Here is a 20,479-nt window from a genome sequence, read left to right as displayed (position 1 = left end):
GTTGCTCAAAGCCCCATCCAACCTGATCTTCACTTCTGGTGAGCAAGTGTCCACAACTTCTCTAGGCAACCTGTTCCAGCTTCACCATCCTCTGAGTAAATAATTTATTCCTTATATCTAATTTAAATTTCAGTCTCTTAATATCATTACTCCCTGTCCTATCACTACACTCCCTGACAAAAAGTCACTCTCTATAAGACCCCTTTAAGTACTGAAAGGACTCTATGAGGTCTCGCTAGACCCTTGTCTTCTCTGGGCTGAACAACCTCAACTCTCTCAGCCTTTCCTCATAGGAGAGATGTTCATCACCCTTCTCTGGACTCGCTTCAACCAGTCCATGCCCTTCTCATGTTGAAAGCCCCAGAGCTGAAAGTCAGATGTGTTTCACAATAGCAGAGTAGAAGGGGAAAAAAAAAAAAAATCAACTCCTTTGACTTGCTACATTTTTTTTTTTTTATATATATAGATCAGGATATGATTGGCTTTCTGGACTGCAGGTGTGCACTGCTGGCTCATATTCATTTTTTCATCCAACAACATCCCCAAGTCCTCCTTCTTCTCAGGGATGCTCTCAATCCACTCATTGCTCAGCCTATACTAATGTTTGGGATTGCCGTGACCCAGCTGAACAACCTTGCACCTGACCTGGCTGAACTTCATGAGGTGAATGCAGGCCCACCTCACAAGCCTGTCAAGGTCCCTCAGGATGGCATCTCTTCCCTCCAACATCTTGACCACACTACTCAACTTGATGTAATCCAGAAACTAAAAGAAGGTGCACTGACTCCCACTGTCCATGTCACCAACAAAGATCTCAAATAATACAGACCCTTGAGAGACATCTTTTGTTACTGATCTTCACTTGGACATTGAACCACTGACAACTCATTGAATGCAACCATCCAGACAATTCCTTATACACTGAGTAGTCCATTAATCTAGCTAAACTATCAAAGCACTGACTAAAAATTATCTTACTGAGCTCAGGAAGGGCTTGGTAAAGACAGCCAAACTTTAAAAAGAAAAAAAAATAAGTCAACATAGAAATGTGGACTGATGTATTTTGGAAGGTTAAACAGCCCTGCCTCTTTGAAGAAAGGAGTAAAAGTCAACTGCTCATCTTATTATTCATCATGTATTCTAGATGAAGCCAACATGCCTCACTGAAAAGGGATTAGTAGTAATATTTTACTTGAAAGGCAAGGAATGTCTGTAGGAGGACCTTGATCATCGAGGAAAGATCCACTATATCAGACATCACTCATTATTTCAAAGCAACACTCCTAAGGCATTTCAAACAAACCACAGAGTGATTTCAGAACTGTATTTAAGTGCATATACAAATACAGATCCATAGTTGCTTATTTAAATCAGTGGTTATCCTTATTTAATGTACTAAAAGACAGTATCTCTTTAATTGAGATAATGAGTGGCAGTCAGGACTAAACTTGTTGTAGTGTATTAAATTTCATTTTAAAGACAAAACTATGAAGTAGAACATATTTGCTGCCAAATCTTTAAAGAAATCAAACCACTGAACTAGCACAAGTCTCTTGGTATGCAGACAGAAGCAGTCTGCTGAAGTGCTAAACCACTTATGACAGCACCTGCGCCTTCTGCAGGTGCAGAAAGAACATTTTATTTATTCTATGTTATCTGAACAGATGAATTCAGTGACTAGTTTGCTCAAACTTGAGAAACCAAACAGGAGTGACTAAGAAAAGCAATTGGTAGGCTATGCATACAGACCAAATGAGCAATAATTATATATACTGGTTCTAAAGTTTTAAATGATGAAGTAACAAAAAGAATTAAGTCAGTTTTCCAACTATATGCAATATTTAATTATTTTCCAGATAGAACTCATACATATAAAATATGTTCTGGTAAATAATTTCCCTTATTCTGGACACATTTGTTAAAGTTTTATTTTAAACTGTTATTGCATTTATTTAATTCCAGTTCTCTAAACACCAAGTTTTTTTTTTCAGGCTATGGTTTGACACAGCTAACAGATACAGTGTGGACTGAACCATCAAAACAGCTACAGAGAGGAAAAATAAACCAAAAAAGGGTCTCTATCTGACCAAAAGACCTTGAACTTTGTGCCTCATATTCCTGTACTACATATATCTATTACCATTTATAGTTCTGCATGTGCAGTAGAAATACAAAATATATACAATATTATTGTGGACTCCATCTTAATGTTCCTCCTTATGATTTTTAGTCAAGTAAATACATCAAACATCAGTAAAGATAAAGATAAGAAAACTGGTTACAGTCATACTGTGAGTCATCCTACATTCAGTAGTTTTGATATCTGATCTAACATTTTTGACCAGGGATAGATGCCCTTGCTGTGGAGTGTATTGTGTTCCCCTTCAGCCCTGCTCTTTGTATGATTACCTATGGTCAATGAGTTCTTGAAGAATGTCAGTGTGGGTCAGCGTGACTGATTCCTGGATTATTATTAATTTATTTTTTTTTTTTTAAGTGAAATTGAATTTTCTATCATTCTTGCTGACCCTGATTGCTAGGTTCTATCTTTCCTGCATCAGACATCTGAAACTCATTGTTTGTCCTAACTGCTGTTACCTAACCCTCCTACTTGACATTCTTCAATAGGATCTAGTATTACCCACGAATATATAGCTGTTTTTTGACACATGGTTCTGACTCTTCCTCTTCCCTCCTTAAAGGATGTTCCAGTTTTATTGCTGGATGCTAAAATATCCTTCACACTGTAGAAGCAACACACTCTCATGCCAGGTCACCTGTAGAGTGTGCAAAGAAAATAGAGCCTTCCTGGATTTCTGACGTGTCCTCCACTGATTCAATGGAGGAATCATTGGACCAGGCCATTCTTCCACACTGAACTGCCTAGCACATGAACAGAACTAAGAGCATATATAGAAGTTGAATGGATAGGAGGGATGAGTCTTGATACTATTCTTGTGTGTACCATCCATATTGGGTTTACGTGGCAAGGTTTTGGTAGCAGGGAGCTGCCATCCAGAAGCTGTCCCACATTAGACGTTTCAGCTGGTTTCAAAAGGACCCACCGCTGGCCAGACCTGAGTCAATACACAATGTTGTTTGCACCTCTCTGAGAGCATATATTAAAAGGAAAAAAAACCACTGCTGGGCAACAGCAGCTTGGAGAGTGAGGAATGAGAAACAGCCCTACATATGCCAAGGAGCAGTAGGAGGTGCTCCAGGCGCTGGAGCCAAAGTTCCCTTGCAGCCTGTGGAGAGGACTATGGTGAAAGCAGGTTGTCCCCCTGCAGCTCATGGGTCCCACGGTGGAGCAGGTCCACAGAACAGCAGGAGACTGTGGCAAACCCCTGCCAACACAGACTCTGGGTCAGACGTGTAGCCTGCAGAGAGTGGACCAACCCAGAGCAGGTGACCTGGCAGAAGCAGTTTGTTAGCAATGAATGGGCTCCATGGTATGGACCCATATTTGGAACAGCTCTTGAAGAGCTGCTGCCTGTGGGAAGCCCACACAGGATCAGTTTGGGAAGGACAGCATCCCATGGGAGGGGTCTCACATAGAGCAGGGGAAGAGAGTGACCATGAAGGAGTAGCAGAGACAGAGTACTACAGACTTTCTGCAACCCCCATTCTCAGTCCCTCTGTACCACTCATGGAGAAGAGGTAAAAAAAAAAAAAGGGTGGTTGGGTGGATGCTTTTGGTTTCTTTCCTTGGTTCTCATTTCTCTAGCTTGTTAGTAATAGGTAATAAGTCTTACTAGTCCCCCTCCTCTGAGTCTGTTTTGCCCATCACAATAATGATATTGAGTGATCTCTGTCCTTATCTCAACTCTTGAGCCCTTTTCATTCTACTTTCTCCCTCTTTCCCTTTGGGGAAGGGGAGTGAAAAAGCAGCTGTAGTGGAGGTGAGCTGCCCACCTGAGTAAAACCACAACACCATTTCATTTAACTAGGTCTTTAAAACCAAATGCACAGGATGGATAAATGTCACTGTGTAAAGGTTCAACAGAATGAACTCCACCTTTGCTACAGTGGCTACACAGAAAAATAAATCATCCCAATTTTTGTTGTTTGAAAGAGATTTTAGGAAATTAGTTAATATCTATCAATTCTTGCCCCAGTTGAACCATAATGATTATGATAGTCTGGAAGAAGTGAACAGACTGATCTACTTTGGTATCTGATCTATCTCATCCATGCAGTATGAATGAGATGGTCATAAGTCTAAAAAGACTGGAATTAAGTGCTACCATTCTAGATCACTAAACTGAGGAAGAAGCTTACATAGGATACACTGAAAATGGAGACTGGACCAGGAAGAACTCATACCAGTATAATGCTTGACTGGGCATCCTACAACCATACTTTTTAAGAGTTATTGTTGTCATAGTATCGCTTATCCTTCAAAATTAGATGTTGCCTCATATTGAGTGAGTTTGAGCATGCACTTGAATACAGTTTGGACTGTACTTCCACATAATTCACCTGCTCAGGAAGTTTTGTAGTTATTTGCTTATACATTATAAATATACAATTGCCTTTCTACACAGAAGTCACAACATTCTCAAGATTCTTATCCTCCATTAAGCTTAGATATATTACAAAGAACACTGAAAGACAATAATCTGCCTCTCAAACACATCTCTCCTTGCATACTTTAAGAGCTTCCCAGGATTTCAGCTTCTAATGCATTTCCTCTCCACAGTTATCTCGTAACATAAAACTTTTTTCTCTGTCTGGGTCTCCACACTTTTCTTGGCAGTAGCCTTCTGCCAGGGTGTAGCTATGGCAAACCCATAGGCTCAGCTACTAGTCTCTACAGCAGCTGTAACGGGGTGCTCTGCTCCTCCGGGGGCAGGCACCAACACATTGCTGCCCTCCCTGAGGTTTTTTCTAATGGCATGGGTGCAGTCACTGTTGACATAGCAACACCCACACTCCACTAAAATGGCAGCAATGAGGCCCCAGCAGGCTTTTTGAACCCTGTGTTATCACCCACACCACATCAGTGACCCCAGCAGCACTGCTCCTACTGCCTCAGGGAGGGAGAAGCTAGGGTCACTATGCTGTCCAAACAATACTTACACAGTAAGAGAAGCATTACTCTTTGCTCACCTCTCTGCCAGGTCCCTCATAGCAGCTGAGCCACACATGGTCTATGCCAAAATTATAAGTTGTAAGAGGTAGAGTTCCCAAACTGAAAAGAGGAATGGAGGTAGGAAAAGAAGGAGAGAATCCTCCCTGCACTCTACTTTACCAACCAACACCCCCACAAAAAACCTCATGCAAACTGCAAAGCCTCTCCAGTTTGCACATTCTTTTCACAGCACACCCTAGGGGCTGCTTTTATACAGTCAAGGTGTGGCTGCAAAATGGCGGCAATGCCTATTTAAACGGCCTGCTGCTTCTCCACCTGTATCTTGTCAGTATCCTTTGCAATGGCTGTCAGGCCCTTGTGGCCTTGATCCTCTGCTCTACTGCAGAATGTATCTGTCCTGGAGCCAATTGCCTTGGCAAGTGTTTATTTTTATATATATATATACACATACATAACATGTGTATCCCTTAGTGTATTTTGGTTTTATGAAAAGTTATGGAAGAACATCAAATATTAGTAAATAAAGTTGATTTGTGGAAGGGTTGATAAGAGACAAATGCAATACCACTTGGGAAGTAAAAAAATGACTATTAATCAGAATGCTATGATAAGGAGTAGCTGAAAGTGAAAAAAACACATAACGAAATTATAGGCAATGAGTAGTGGATAGACTTAGGAACTTGTGCTTCTGGAGTCAAACCTATTTGCTCTTCACTTTTTGAGAGCAAGTTAGCTGTTAAGAGTATGCCTACAAGAAATATGCTTTTGTATCATGCCCACTTTCTTTAACAAAGGTTGTTTTTGTTTGTTTGTTTTTTTCTTTGCAAAACAGTGAATTTATTACAGTCCAATGACAGTGATGGTTAGGTGTTAACTAACCATAAGCAGGTGTTAACTTTTGAATACTGCTGATCCTTGTTTTGTAAAGCTAAAAATCCTAACAAATTTTATATGCTTATCAATATACCTGGTCACAGTGATGCCACTGTCCCTTATTTACTTACATCATAATATATATTTCATTATATTACGTATTTGGTGCAATTTCGTTCTTGTTATGGTCTTTATCGCTGTGTATTTAAAAGGAGAGAGATTCTAGCTGTTAACGAGACAGACTTGAATATTTCTTGTAAACTTGTCTTTTATTTTGTTTCTATTTAGTTGTATTTAGAGAGGGCCAACCTCCCACTGTCCACATCTGCTTTCAATTCACAAGCAGTTGGTGTAAGTCATGCATCATCAGCGTTTTGTTTGCTTGCTATGCTGTCTCATCTGGGAAGCCATTATATGAAGTAATAGAAGCAGAAAATAGGTACACTCCCTCTTTAAATTTTCAGCAGGGATCCTGCTTTTTTAAGTTTCGCAAATTGCACCATTAAATTGCATATGTTGGCCTGTTGGGTATCCATAATTAGATAAATAAGGAAAAGCACACATAAACTTCATGAACTGACTCACTTACTAAAACTGCCAGTAAAATAAACCAACAGATAATGTCTTCATGTCTTTAACTTTTGTTCTCAATTTGTCCTGAAAACCCAGAAAACTATAGAAGTACAGTATAAAATGATAATTATATAGTGACGTGTGTATACTACGCATTCCTTTGTCTCAGTAGCCTTCCTTGTTCAAATGTATGAGTTAGAAACAAAATAGTTTAAATAAATTGTTGAAAAGAGTAAATTTACAATGTAAATGTAAGTTGGTAATTTATGCATTTATTCACGCTTTTTTTTTTTCTGAGAGCTTATTTTATGAAATATTTAGTTTCCTTAGATAGATTTCAGATGGAAACAACACAAATTTAACCACTGTAGGAAAAAAAAAAAAAAAAAACACTCCTGGAGTGATGTTACAACATGAATAACTCCTGATACATTACATAACATAGCATGTTTTTGTTTTTATTTTTGTTTTTTCATTCTAGCAAGAATGAAAAATACTGGAACCTCTGTGTATTTTCCTTCCTTCTCTGAGCTCAGAGAAAGAGTCTTAATGTGACCTCTATCTCATAATGGTGAGGTATTTATTACAGCTGAAATAGACATAGTCTTTGCTGAAGTAAAGTTACAGACAGTAATGATATGGGTGGAGGGAAGGGGGGGGAAGGCTAGGACAACCACTTCTCTTGATTCTGTATTGTTAAGAAACAACTATTTTTCACAACTGACCATGGAATAAGCTTTTCTGATTAGCTAAGATTGTTAGAAAAATAAAATTAAGATCAGTCTTACTCTCAGAGTAACTGGACTAGAGTTCTGAGTAGAAGGATCTTTGAGTTATGTCATGTCCCTGTTAAAAAAAAAAAAAAACAAAAAAAAACCAAAAAAAAACAACTTGTATAAATTACTTTACCAGTACACCAGTACTTTTCCCATGTCTTCACAGCAGTTATGTATACTAGCTACAGGATTTTCGATCCTTCTCTTTTTTCATTTTTTTTTTCCTAGTATTGTTTTGTTGTTGTTGTTTTAAATGTATTGACAACTATTTTCTCCTAGTCTACTTAATCAAAGAAAAAAAAAATAAATCCAAAGGACCATAACTCTATGTACTTTTAACTAAATTAAACAAAACAAAATGAAACAAATGTGTGGCCAAGTTTGGCTGACAGTCTTAAATAGGAGATTAGGGAAACTTAGATTACAGAATTGGAAAATGGAGAAGCAGTTATGTCATCATATACAAGTAGAATTAATTCATAGTTAAATATTTTGTTTGTGTCACAAATTTGTTTTTGCTTGCATCTTTCATGGTAATTTTGTTATTTAAACTTATTGAAAACTTTCATTGCAACATTCTGAAAGATTCCCTGTACTTATGCACTATAAATAATGTATCATTGAGTATCGTTATTTTCATATATTGAATTTGAAAGCCTAATATTTACAATTTTCATTTTAGAATGAAGCATATTGCTAATACAGCTAATATACCTGCAATTAAAATAGTTTGAAATTATTGAGCTTAATGGAGTTTGATTCTCATATTTGCAAAAAAATTCAAAAGCCAAATGTACTTCACATAATTAAAAATGCTTTCCACATTTTTTTGTTTTCTTTTTTTTTTTTTTTTTTTCACAAATACTTTTTATGAGTTCATTTACAGACATAATCATGAGTAAATGTGACTTCTTTTATAGCCAAGGCAAATGAAGCATATCTTCAATTAGAAACTTCTGAAAATGTACTGTGATAGCCTACTGAGAATGGAATTGCTTTTCTTCACAGCTTCACACCCAGTCCTCTTTAGAAGCTCATGGCTGTCGATAAGTGCTGCAAGTGCAATATCCTTCTCTTTAAGAATTTTCAGCCACTATGTACTTCAAATAACCTGATGTGTAGTTTGGGATATTTTCAGAAATATTTTTGTGCTTGCTTTACACTACTTTACCTGTTGTAGTAAAATATAATTAAGCGTATGTGTTTATGTACACATGCCTATAATGATTTGCAATCCATATGTACAAAGAAGCAAGTTTTCAAATTATTTGTCATGTTCCATTCTATCAGGAGTCCCCTCTGCAAGATGACAGCATAGCTGTTCAGTGTTATTGTCTAGTCAACATCTCCATCTCTCTATATATGGCTTTATACAAAAAGCCATATACAATTTTTTTTGTTTTAATTTCTTACATGATATGTTATTCATAGTAATGAATGTTTCAAAAACAGAAAAGTCATTTATAGCTATGTTTAGAAAACAAAAACAACAAACACCAACAACAAATTTTAACAAGAGTGGTATATTTTCTTATTAAAGGCTGGAACCATTAAGACATAGTAAGATAGTGAGATAACTTTAGTGTGTAGAAACCAATTGCAGGTAAGAGCTGAAAAAAGTACTCTTATAGGAGAATTAGACAGGGAAGCTTAAGTTTCATACATAACCACTAATGGAGGTTTTATACAGTTACTTTCAAATGCAGAAGACCAAATCACACAACAGTGTCTATAATTCTGTATTTTCTCGCAAACAGTTACTTTAGCTTATTAAGCTGCTCTCTCTCTCTCTCACACACACAAAAAAAAAAAAAAAAAAAGAAAAGAAAAGAAAATACAAACAAACAAAACAATATCAGGTTACAGCTGTGATCCCTTTGGCTTGATGTCTTTTTCTAAAACAATTCCTGGACATAGGAACAGCAAGGATTTTTCCAGTGAGTTACCATATATGTGGCCTGTCTATTTGAACAATGAATGGAGTTTACTAAGCATGGGTGTGACTAGACACAGAAACAGACAAGCCCTGATACTATTTAGTGTTAGTACAGATATAGTCACTAATGAAAGCATGAGAAAAATGCTATAAAGTCTCCATCAGTTGAGCCTGAAGAACGTTAGGCCCTCAGCCAACATCTCATGGGCCTTTAAACCTAAGGAGATAACAGTATTAATGTTAATGCTGATTTCCCGATGAGTTCAAAGCTTTAATCCTAATCAGAAAACAGCCCAAACAACATAAAAGGAAGCTAGTGCTTCCTTTACATCAGAAGGGTCATCTTAATATCAAAATAAATGGTATGAAAACAAAAACAAACAAACAAAAAACCCTAATACAAATAAACAAAACAAAGTTTTAATAAAGCAGTTATCTCAAACACTACAAATCTCTCTATATATTATTTTTGTAGCTTGATGGTAACAGATGATGAATATTTAAAGTTTATATTACTACTCAGAGTGGAATTATTTTGCATCAGTCTGTACTGTTGAAAGCATGTACTGTGTGTTACCGAATATGTTTATTCAGCTGTCCTATAGTCTGAGTCTGCTTGAAAAACCATGTAGTTTTCTTACAGCCCAATGCTGAAACAAGAGGCAAAGCAAGGAAAAAAAAAAAAAAGGAAAACAACGGTCAGAAGTGGTTAACAATGAAAATTCTGCTGAAAGAATACATTTAAAAACATTAATAATACCTAGATAGTTACAAAACTTAATCTCTCCATCCCAAAATATCATAAGAAAAAATTGTAGAACTAATTCAAAACATAATGAGCTGTGTTTTTTATGAGAATCGTGAAACAGTATGGAACAATATACAGAAAATATTCTGCATATTGTGCTAAATTATATGAAGCTGTCTGGGCAGTACAAATAAATTAATCTAAACAAACATAAATGACTAAATAAGATTACATTATCGTATTCCAAAATAAATCTGTGTTAAACAAGCATTGTTTTACATGAGGCTAATCAAACTTTTGAACTGGTAGCTAATACCTGTCGTGGTTCCGCTCGAGTGGGCAACCGAGCTCCACCACAGCCGCTCTCTCACTCCCCCTCCTCAAAGAGGAATGGGGAGAAAATATGTGAAAAGGGCTCAAGGATTGAGATAAGGACGAGAAAATCACGCAATAATTATTGTAACGGGCAAAACAGACTCGGCATAAGGAGATAGTAAGATTTATTGCCTACAACTAACAAGCGAGAGAAGTGAGAAAACAAAGGAAAAAAAAACCAAAAGCACCTTCCCCCCCCATCCACCCTTTTCCACCTCCTCCCCCCGAGCGGCGCAGGGGAACGGGGAATGGGGGTTATGGTCAGTCTACAGCACTTCTTCTCTGCCGCTCCTTCTCGGTCACTCTCGTCCCCTGTGCTGTGGGGTCCCACCCACGGGATGCAGTCCTTGATGAACTGATCCGGCGTGGGCTTCCCACAGGCAGCAGCTCTTCCAGAACTGCTCCAGATATGGGTCCGTACCACGGGGTCCATCCCTCAGGAGAAAACTGCTCCAACCTGGCTCCCCTACGGGCAGCAGCTCCTGCCAGATCACCTGCTCCTGCGTGGTCTCCTCTCCACGGGCTACAGGTCCGGCCCGGAATCTGCTCCGGCAGGGGCCTTCCACAGGCGGCAGCCTCCGTCGGTGCAGGGCCACCTGCTCCACCGTGGTCTCCTCCACGGGCTGCAGCGTGGAACCCTGCTCCACCGTGGTACTCCATGGGCTGCAGGGGGACATCCTGCTTCACCATGGTCCTCACCACAGGCCGCAGGGGACTTCTGCTCCGGCGCCTGGAGCACCTCTCCCCCTCCTTCTACACTGACCTTGGTGCAAGGCTGTTCTCCCACTCCCTTGACTCTCCCGGCTGCTGCGTGGCGCAGCGTTTTTTCCCTGTCTTAAATATGCTCTCACAGAGGCGCAAAACAACATCGCTTATTGGCTCGGATCTGGAAAACAATGGGGCCCTTCCCAAACATGGGGCAGCTTCTAGATCTTTCTCACAGAAACCACCCCTATGGCTCCCTGCTACCAAAACCTTGCCACGTAAACCCACTACAATACCATTAGCTACATACGTACAACTGGTAGCTAAAATACCATTTTCTTGGAAACTACCAACTCTGTGGAATAGTGCACTTGTCCACTGTCCCAGAGAGGGGTAAAAGTTAAAAGATACCATAAGTACATAAGAGTTTACATAACTGTATATATATTTCCAGGGTGCTCATTTACTGGAATTTAAGGTAAGCCATCTCAACAAGAACATTTTTTCATCTGCCCTCTAAATTCTCCTGTTTTCCTTCCTGATTCAGAGTCAAATATAAAAAAAAAAAAAAAATAGAATCCCAAATGTTGAAGTGCAAAGCGCTAAGACCTTCAATTCTCATTATGTTTCAGGAAATAAATAGCATATGTATTTTAAAAAAGTATTGACTGGCAGATCATTGTTCATTGCTGTTTTGCAGAATAAATCAGTTTTCACTGGTGTAAAAGTAAAAAAACAAAATAATATGAAAATATGATTATTCTTCTGAACATAATTATTCTATTGTATCATAAATCAAGCAAATAATGGTTGAATGATGATTAAACTAATATTTTCCCTAAAAAATCATTAATTGATGTCATCAGGAAACAATTCTCTTGTAATTTTCCTTAAAAGAACAGATTTTCATGAAGATTTATTTCATTGTCATATTTAAAAGTATTAAGGTAAGAGAACAGGCCTTATGAGCTTGAAACAATACTAAATCAACCATTCTAAATGCATTTTTTATCTTAAGATTTTGTTTAATTATAATTGAGACTACTCAAGTCAACAGCTTCGCATAGCCTCTTTTTCATTCTGAATCAGAAAATAAATAGACAATAACTCATGATTCAACCAAATTACAGATACAAAAATAATTTCATAAGAAAAAAAAAAGAAAAAGTCTGTTTGAATAGACGACTAATACTACTGTACCTCAGAATTACTGTTTGTCTTGGTAAGATTGGTAAGGGGAGAGTTTTCGGTGGTTATAATACCTGTAAAAAAAGAGTTGATTTATCAGATGGGGTGCTAGAAAATGCCAAGGCATTTTATGCTGATATTGTTAAGTTGAATATGTCTTGTTTTTCCAAAATCATGTCTCTTTTGCAGACAATTGACAGAACTGGACTTCTATGGTTCTTAAAGATTGAGTTCTTATTGAAATGTTTGATTCCTTGTTGCTAAAAAACTGTTTTGTCAGAAGTTGAGGAATGTTTTATTGTTTGTTTGTTTTCTTTTTTAGGACATGTGAAACCAGAATACATGGTTATTCTGTTCTTACACATAATGTAAAACGTGTGTATATACGTGTGTTTTTGTGTATGTGTGTATATATATGTATGTATGTATATATATCCATATAATGTAGCTGATTTCATTTTTCTTTTTAGTCAAACAAAAAAAAAGCTTTTCTTTTTATTAGTCAAACAGCCCTAACCTGCTGTTGTTTTTTTTGTTGTTGTTGGCTTTATGTAGGAACAAACAGACATCCAAAAGCAAACATTAGGTGTCAGGCCTGAGGTGGGATTTAGATGCCGTAAACCTTATCCTGGTCTGATGCAGATCTCCCTTCACACTTCCATGTTCACAAGCACATAGGAGCATGTGTTCTCCCATCCCTCCATCTGGAGAGATGTTGGTTTTTCTGTTCCTGCTGCTGACTCCTCCAGCTCTGCAGTGACAGACAAGATAAAACGTCAACCCAGAGGAAAGCAAATGACTGGAGAAGAGATCATGTAGAGAAAAGGGAAGAGAAAGACAGAAGAAATAGATGGAAGTGGTGGATTGGGAAACATGAGATTTGAAAGGGATTTTTATGAGGCAACTTACAAGGATAATACTGTTTGCTTTGCATTGTGAGGAGGGGTTGCCTCTAATTGGAAATGTGAGAAAAACATTTCTGAAGAAATTTGCTGAAGAAGAACGTTGTTGAAGGAAATTGAATATTATTCAGCAAATCAGTAGAAAGTGCCATCAAGGCCATGCATTCCTGCATGCTGCTGGAGTGGCTATTGCTAGCAGGCATTGCAGCTGCTGGTGGGTGGCAGATGCAAAATACTTGTGGGTTCTGTGTGTGGCACTCCATGGAGTGGGTCTGTCTTTGTGGCTGTCTTTCCTCCCTTCCATTAGTGCATGTCTCTGTGGGAACAACCTGAAGTCCTGTAGACTTCTCCTTAAGGAGCTCATCTACAAGCTGTATGCAGAGCCTGTGTGGAGGGGATGGGGCAGACACTGACATTAAACACTTTGGAACAGAATCACAGAAGCTTCAATGATTCTGTGATTCTAAAACAGAAAGTATTTGTTTCTCAGAGAATCTTAAGAAATCCTTTTGATTACCATGTTCTGGTTTAATGTTGATACACATATGATGGTCTTTGAAACTAATTTTGTAATTTTCTTTGCATAGTAGAGCCCATTAAAGCTACAGAATAACTTTCATCTATCTTGGAAGTTCTGTAATAAAAAGTGTCTATTAACTGTAGTCAATACATTCAACAGCTGTGAATTTTTAAAACTGATTATATGAATATTAGATGACTCAAAGTTTAAATTTGTACAGGTCATGGTTTTAGGTAATATTCATGTCTTATTTTGCTGATAATAAGATGTGTTTAGATAGGCTTTTTGTTCTGTAACAGCTGTTACAAGGACTGAAATCTTTATTTTTAATGTTCATTCTGCACTTATTAAGGTTAATGACACGATTTCACCGAGGATGAGAGGGCTGGATGTAAAAGGTTTTAAATATTGCTTGGCCGAAGCAATAATAAAACAGTAATATATATATATATATATTCTTGGAAAATTTAACTGTTGGCTGTAGCTTGAGATTATTTACAATAAAAAGGGTATAAGAATTTTGAAATGATGTTTATCTGAAATGTGTTTTTTTTTGAGCTCATGTCACTTAAAGGTGATTTAGCTATGAGATTCCTGTCACCTATATTTAGTCATAGTCCTTACATTCTTCCACTTGACTGAGGCTGATAATCTTCAACTCATCCCATGGAAAGATCATAGAGTTTGGCCTCATGAAATCCATTTCCAAATATCAATATATTTATTATATATAATATATTTAATAAAAAATTCTCATAGTTACTTGTAGACTAAAATGGAAGAGTGCCTAACTACAAGGTGCCATTTATTTCTCTTAATACTCCAAATTACGTCATAAGAAGGTGGAAAAATCCATCATCACAAAATTTTGTGGTATAAACAATATATTAACTGGTGTCTAAAAGTAATGCTGCAGGGGCATTCTAATATAAACATTAAACTGGTAAGTTTGATTAACTTTGATTTCTGTTGTTCATAGAGCAGAATGTATTACGTAGTATTTTCTTTAGGGTAACTAGTTTAATACAAGAGACATATGTAAATCATATAAAGAAATTGTCTGAATAGGTTTACATGAAAATTAACTCACATTTGTTATAATAGGAAAGACATAATGTCATTTACCATATGTCTTGCCTTGTGAAATTCACTCAAAATATTTGGCAAGGCTGAACAGTTCAGAAGCTGCCTAATCAATATACTTGCCTCAGTGCTTTCCTGTAGGCATTGCTTGGGGAAATTTTTACATACACTGTCTATACCTACCCAATCCAATATCACAGTACCAGGCTATATTTATTCTTATGTAAACATGCATTACGTAAACATATAAAGATATAGCATTCTGAAAAGCCTATTAGTTGATTAAATGAGGCTACTAGTTACTGAGCGCTTATTAAAGTTTAATTTGGAATGTTTGGTTCCAAAAACAGACTATGCATCTATTATTTCCTTGTTACAAAAGACAAAAAGGGGAAGATACTATGGAAACTATAAAGAACTGGTTAAAATTGAGAAAACAAGATACCGAAAGAAATGGAGAAAATCCAGGGAAAACACTAGAAATGAGATAAAAATGACACACTAGACTGGGAGGTGTGTTAAAGTGGAATGAGATAAAACATCTTTTTGGTAGCCATGTACAGTACTCACTTTCACCTTCAGTACAATTACTGTGTGTGCCAAAGTGTAATAAGCTCTTTTGAAAAGAAACTCAATAGTTCTGACTTATTCAACCAAATATGGCATAACGACAAAGTTTCACTCCTGACACTGTGGGTTTTATTTTTTTTCAGAAATATTTGCAAAGAATTGCTTTTTGCACATGCTTAGGTACACTTGGAAACTGTTAGCTTAACACCTTCAAGAGCAAGCAATAAAGAGCCTGTGTAATGCCCTGCAAAGTCTTTCATGCATGAGACAAATTCAGCATCAAGAGGAATGCATGAGAATACATTAGTGCACTCAATCAATTTCTATGTGTTGGGCTCCAGGGAACTTATTTTTAAAGTGGTGTGCAGGAGGTCTTCAGTCCACATAGACATTTTGCTGAGATATATCATTAATAGATAATTTGATTTGTGCACACATGTCACTTACAAGACTTTAAAGATTTATTGGTTAATGGATGATTGAACTTAGCAGGTGAATTGAAATGGGGTGACATGGGACAACTGCAGCTAAGTACAGGACAGCAAATTAATCACTGCACAAACTGTATCTTAAATGTTAAATGTATATATGCACAATATGTGTGTTTGTATGTCTGTGTTTACAATGCCTAATTTTAGGCCTACAGTTATTAGGAGGTTCATTTCCTACAGGTCATTATGGTTTAGCTAGAAGAGAGGAAGCTGGGGAAAACAGAGAGGAAAAATCCATCAGAGATTGATATAGAGCCAGAATTTATAAGTGTGACTTGATGATACAGCTAATTTCATCAGATCTGCCAAAGGAGTATGTTTGTCCCCTTTAATTTCTTTCCTTGTGTCAGCACTTGACATTTATCTGACCTTCATCAGTGGTCTTGTTCAGGAGCTAAGCCAGTATAAAACAGCTTTTGTTTTTGTTGAATGAGTCCTCTGCTCTGACCGAGCTCAGTTAGCTCATTAGGTAAATGTCAATGCCACCAAAAAGGAAGCTGGTGGAATGTATAAGTGAAGCAGAACCATGCTTCTCCTTTCTCAGATTTAAACAGCTGTACAAAGTCATGGTCCAGTTTGCTTCAGCTTCCATTGCTGTCCTTGCTTCTCACAGCTTTTTGATTCTTATATGCCAATTACCCCCTATTCTTCTCTGAAGTTTTCCTGGACCACCTTCATGTTGTGGCCCCAACATTCATTAATATGATATGAAATAAATGAAAATATCTACCAAATATCTACCCTAATTATATGCCCAAATCTCCTATGAATGAAATTTTACTTCATCATTCCTGCTTACTTCCCTCCTACAGATCCTGGTACCTTAAGTCAGTAAAGGAGATTAGATGTAATGAAAAGAAGGGTTTGTTATCCTATTTAGATTCTGTCAGTGAAGGACTATTAGTCCTCATAAATTACAGCTGAAGGAACACTAGAAAGTGAAATCAGGTCTTAAGACTAGATACAGAAGTTCGCACTTTTTTTTTTTTTTTTTTTTTTTTTCTGGTTTATCTGTTAGAAACTTCAGAATAATTTTCTACCCACTTAATATGGTTTAGTACACTCAGTACATTCTCAGTACATTCAAGAAGTCTTTATATCCTGGGATTGACAAGGAAAAAAATGCAGTAAAATTCTACAAATGGACAAATAATATAAAAAATAAAATACATGGACAAAAAATGATACTATTCTTGACAGTACAAGACTCAGCTCTCAGAACTGAAGAAATTACAGTATTTGCTGAAGGAATTTATCTAATCTATTTTTATTTACCACTAGTGAGCAACGTCTTCTAATTATGCCATTCCATTATTTTTGTTTGTTTGTTTGGTTGGTTGTTTTTTTGTGGACATTACTTTATATCAATCGATATGGACAAAATGAAATGTAAAAGAAAAACAAGTCTTCTAGACAGAGTAAATGTAGACTAACATACTTTTCTGTGGAACAGAAAACTGAAGCCCCTTAGCACTTCACAGTTACTGAAAAGTTACTGAAAATTTTCTTTTTGCAGTTCCTTTCTGTGGCATTATTTTACAAATATAGATCCTCCCCCCCCAAAAAAAAAAAATATATATATATATATATATATATATTTCTACTGATACTGGGAAGCAGATACACTGTCAGAATCATTTAGTTAAATTACTTTTATCTAATTTCATCAAGAAAATTACTTAAATTCTTATAGAAGCTATAGGCAATTTAAAGAAATGTTTAATGACAGAATGTTGAGGTGTTAAAAAAGTGAATGCTACTGTCAGCTCTGCCTGTGGTAAACGACTACAAGAAGCAATGTCTCCACACACAGGTAAGCACTGACTACTGTAGAATTATCAAATGATTTAACATTTGTAATGTTGATATTTTGTCAAGATTTCCATCAAGATATGCTGCGTGGTTCTCTAAGGCTGTTTGCTTATCCGACTTAAAACAAAAACTTACCCCTTTTTCTTGGGCACAGATGATGTATAGTATCTTCTTGTTCTAATAATATATTGATTTGAAACTTTAAAAGCTTTTGGGCATCTATATAAAGAAAATAGAAATCTATTATGTCATAACCCTGTTCTTTTATTAAAAACAACTTTATATTAACGTGACAGATGAAAAGTGCTTGAAACCAAACTCTAGCAATCCCTGTCAGTATAAATGAGGAGAGAGCTCTTAGTTTAGCAAACCTTTCCATTTTTTTTCCAGTCATTGCTGCATTTTAGCTGTTGTCTTCAGGGGTTCCACAGCCATTTTAAAGATTGCTGTCATTAATTCTTAAACAAATTCACTCTCAAAACAAAACAAACAAAAAACTCATAGGGTCTCCCAAGGCAGGTTAACTTATGGATATAGTATAAATTAACTCATGATTCACGAGCTGGCCACAAACTTTTTCTCCCTTAGTTACTACTGCTAACTAACAAGCTATCAACTTCATAATCTAGGTCCCAAATGTCTACATTAATAACAAAATGTGAGCAATATCCTGTAGTGAGTGAATAAACTAGAAGTGTTCAAATGTTGTCATCATCTGCATCTCTTCCCTTCAACTCTCACTTGCAATAGTTCATTTTATCTAACTAGACTCTTGTAAAGTTTATGAAAATAAATAAATAAAATAAATAAATAAATAAATAAATATTTTTTTCTGATTTCCAACAATTTTGATTCCATTATTCCATTACCAATGGAATTACTTAAGTGTTTGGTGTTTGTGCAGGTAAACATAATGAGCTCACATTGCTTTGTTTGTAATGTGCAATTGAACTGAAGGGTTAAAGATTACAGATAGTCATTGCAAAATCACGTGTCATTACATCTGTATTTATTTATGTACTACATGTTACAAATTATGCTTTTTTATTTTTGATCTTTTTCTCCCCAGGGAAGTGGTCATGGCACTGTGCCCGCTGGAGTTCAAGAAGCCTTTGGACAATGCTCTCAGACACATGGTCTGATATTTTATTTATTTATTTTGTGTGGGCCTTTGGGGACACAGAATCTGGACTTGGTAATCCTTGTGGGCCCCTTCCAAATTGGGAGATTCTATGATTCTACTATGATAAAAAAATATACAAAGCAAGTAATGCACAATGCAATTGCTCACCACTCACTGATCAATTCTCAGCTAGATCCCAGGCAGTACCTGCCCTCTACCTGTTCCTTCTTAAGAGAGAATATAGTAAACATTTTGGGCTGATGATAAGACACTGGTAGTATGGTAGAGCAATGTAAGAGTAATCATGGGAAAAGTTTATTTAAATTTTATTGTATTTATTTATTACTTATTTTCCCCAGAAATTTCAACACTCATTATCTTACACTGATAGTTCAAACATCACAATCTCCTTTCTTAGGGAGAAGCTAGGTAATATAAGCTATTGGCTTCCATTGTATTTTGCATCTTTGTTGTGTACAGAAATTTGCGGAGTTCTCTGACCACAGGAGTCACTGGCTTGTACAAGGATGTGTTATTGTTTGAATACCTTAATGTACTGAGTACTACTGACTCTCAGGAACTGATAGACATGAATGCCTAATTGGGTAAATTATTAGCACTCAGCTTCCAGAAGGTCCTGGGAGTAAGTTCTCTTCCTTAACAAAATAGGTAACTATGTCTTGCCTCCTGGAAAGCAGTGGTTTTAATCCTTACTTGTAGTGAATCGTTCTGTGCAATTTCTGGCATTTGCTAGAAACCTATCAGTAGGATCCAGCATCTACAGCAAGGCAAGATACTGTTCAGATGCTCAAAAAGGACAAAGGGTTTTGCACTATCCCAGGATCCTTGTAGTTCCTTTAAACTGAAAGAACTCTGCATGGAAGCAACAGCTTGCTGATATGAGCAAGAGATTCACCTTTGACTCCTGATTTCATTTTCTGCTTTTTTTTTTCCAGGCAAAAAGGCAATATTTTGGTGCTAAGGTATAATCAAATTGTTGCTCTGTTAGAACTTCAGCATGAAACACAACTTTGAGAAGCCCTGGAAAACCTTTGTAAATGAAATGAAACACAGAGGAGAAAATTCAACTTCAGGTTTGACTTGTATTCTTCAGCTGTATTTAAATTGTACTTTATTGAGAAATTAACTTTGCCTAAAAGAGACAAGTGGATAAATATAGTAATCAAATTTAAGTAAATATGTTGGATAAAATTATTGCAACTGGCGAACAGCAAATCCAAAATAAACTATATTCCAGATTTCCAGCCCCCTTATACACACTGAGTACTCACTGAAAGCAAAACAAAACTCCATTCTATAGCATATTGACAGATCTCTGAGGCCACAAAGAAGCAAAGCCATGTATTAAAATGCTAAGAGGATTATAATGATGATGATGATAAGCAGAAAAAGGATAATGCCTGCAATTTTGGAGCCTTTCCACCCACTCTTGCAGTATGTGTAAAAAGAAACTCAGGCAGCTGGCATACCAGATGGTTTATATTTGTGACACCCAAAGCAAAAAAAGTTTAAAGCCTAAAAAGGAATTCTGTTAATACTAACAGCAACTCAGAAACCAAATGATGATTCTTGCACTTTGTTTCTTGTAGTTTCTTAATACTACAATTCATCAAAAAGAAATTGAAAAAGTTGCATTTTGACTACCTCATTTTAATTCTGTTATTTTGAAAAATACAATTTTCTGTAGG

The sequence above is a fragment of the Aythya marila genome (genome assembly GCF_965140915.1).
Source record: "Aythya marila genome assembly, chromosome: 3".
Lineage (NCBI taxonomy): Eukaryota > Metazoa > Chordata > Aves > Anseriformes > Anatidae > Aythya > Aythya marila.
The sequence above is the reverse complement of the archived record's forward strand: the minus strand, read 5'-3'. Positions refer to the sequence as shown.